Source organism: Penaeus monodon, unplaced genomic scaffold (assembly GCF_015228065.2).
Source record: "Penaeus monodon isolate SGIC_2016 unplaced genomic scaffold, NSTDA_Pmon_1 PmonScaffold_22940, whole genome shotgun sequence".
In the NCBI taxonomy this organism is placed as follows: domain Eukaryota; kingdom Metazoa; phylum Arthropoda; class Malacostraca; order Decapoda; family Penaeidae; genus Penaeus; species Penaeus monodon.
Genome location: NW_023652967.1, coordinates 1 through 2,479, shown reverse-complemented (window position 1 = coordinate 2,479; position 2,479 = coordinate 1). Strand labels below are relative to the sequence as shown.

The window sequence follows — 2,479 nt, the reverse complement described above, 5'->3', positions numbered from 1 at the left end:
CTTTTCAAAAGTGGATCCTTAGTCTAGATTTTCAGTGTTGTTGGACACATGCGTAGATTGTCAGTTTCAGCCTGTTTCCTCATAATATCTCTGGTATACTTCTGCTCTCTCTTACGATCAGAACTTCTGTATCAAGACTCTTGGTTGTGTTTGCCCCGATAATGATCAATGGATCTCTTCCCATGACATAGAAATACATTTGTTGATATACTTTTATCGATGAAGGCCCAGCTGTTTAAAAAAAAAAAAAAAAAAAAAAAATACATTCCTTCCAGCTGGTGTTTAGATTTTTTCTGGGCGCATATTAATATATTGCAAAATATGGCAACAAGAAAACTTACCATAGCTATTAGGCAGTGAAACAAAAATATATAGACTTGTCAGTGTTTTTTTTATGCAACATGATAAATCGCTCAAGGTATTTTATAAACCGTGTAATATTATTCAGTGTCATCACAAGGGAATTGTAGGCCGCGTTTTTCTATTTTAATTTATTTCTTTTACCACACATATTAAAAAATATATCGAACAGTGATTGACAAAAGATCACTTCAGGTTTAATTCTTCAGTTATTTATTTATTATCTCTGATATTGGATAAAGACTGTTGCGTTGAATTTGAGAAATTCAAATGACTCAAAATGCAGTTATTAGGACCGTTGACCCTTCTAATCTTTGGTGAAAGGAGAACCAAAGATTAGGAAGACTTCATCGAGAGATAATCATCTTCTTTAATATCTTCTGCAACGGGTGAAGATTGCATTTCTCGACCCTGAAGCCACAGAGATTCTGTTTCGTTCTCTTGATCCTGTAGATAAAAAAAAAAAAAAAAAAAAAAAAAAAAAGATATATAATATAATATATATATATATATATATATATATATATATATATATATATATATATATATACATATATACATGTGTGTGTGTGTGTGTGTGTGTGTGTGTGTGTGTGTGTGTGTGTGTGTGTGTGTTAACTGGTATGGCGACATATAAGAATTGCCATATGTAATTAATTAAAGCATGGTTACGACGATTTTCTTGATAACCTCTTAATGGCACTAACACTTGTTATTCACCTGCGCCGGAGGTTTTTCGTGCAGTTGGACGAGGTTTAGGTAATCCGGATGAATGAACTATCCAGGTAATCGGTCTCCTCCTTGAACCTCTCTTCATTCAGCCTCTGGTAATGCTGATTCATTATGTCCATAGTTCTGTCGGATTTAAAGGGCACATCCTAGTATTCATTACCATATATATGAAGTGGAACATTCTCCAACATAACACTTATAATACTGTATCACGGCAAAACAGGGTACCTTACTTGTGTCACCTCGGGTTCCAGAATGGATTTCAGAGCCTCTGAAAGTGCAGAGAAGCTTGGACGCCGTGTTGGATCCTCTTGCCAGCACTGTAGCATCAGGTCGTATCTGGAGTGAGAGGTACGCAAAAAAGAAACATTTCAACAGATTTCATTGAGCTAGTTATGTAGATAACTTTCCAGCAGGCAAGATATCTACATAAAGAGGATTTCGGTGAAGGGTTCTGTTCGTTCTATATCTTGTCGTAATTTCTTTTCAATCTATGTATCTATAATCCATTGCACTAACATACATCAGTGAATGCAGTCAGCATCTAACAGGATCTGATTACTGGTGAAACAATAAAAGGAAACGTTGAAGTTTGAGATGATAAACCCTGGCTGATATTTAAATTCCCATGAACGATGATTGTGAATATATTTATTTCTGAATATGTATGTTGTAATGCTATTTACCGCATGTTGTTACTCTTATTGTAGCACCATATATTGCATGTTTGTGCTCTGCAAAATGCAATATATCTTAAGTGAACGTTTATAACCGACTTTTAATCAACAAACTTCTCTAAACTACAAAATATGAAACCATGACAGTGATTAAAGTGTTTTGCGAAAAAAATAATACATTTACCTGAAAATAAATTTAGATATGTGAAAGATATTAGTTCAATCAATTTGATCACCTGACTGAAGGTTGGCCAATGAGCGTCAGAGGAGCTAGGAACAAAAAGAAAAGACACACAAACACACACACACACACACACACACACACACACACACACACACACACACACACACAACACACACCAGACACACAAACACACACACACACACACCGAGACATCAGGCTAGGTGGGAGCGCCGTCGGCAGACACAGCAGCATATAAGAGGCGCCGGCCATGATGCTAAAAGAAAAAGTCGTAACTAAGGCGTCCCCCAGGTATGACGTGCGGAGCGGAAAGGGGACAGAAGAGGAAAAAGACCCAAAGAGAGAGAGGAGGAGACGAAGAGAGAGAGAGAGATGAGAGCGAGAGAGAGAAGAGGAGAGAGAGACAAGAGAGAGAATAAAAAAAAAAAAAAAAAAAAGGGAAAAAAAAAAAAAAAAAAAAAAAAAAAAAAAAAAAAAAAAAAAAAAGAAAAAAGGAAAAAAACAAAAA

General features: G+C 35.7%; 1 long non-coding RNA gene across 1 annotated transcript; it reads right to left on the bottom strand.

Annotated features, from left to right (window-relative positions):
* Nucleotides 1-370: 370 nt before the first annotated feature.
* On the bottom strand, nt 371-1,194 carry LOC119570194. The gene is made up of 2 exons (XR_005228380.1): nt 1,081-1,194; nt 371-807 (listed from the first exon to the last, which is right to left on the bottom strand). It is a non-coding gene; the product is annotated as an uncharacterized LOC119570194 (long non-coding RNA).
* Nucleotides 1,195-2,479: the final 1,285 nt, after the last annotated feature.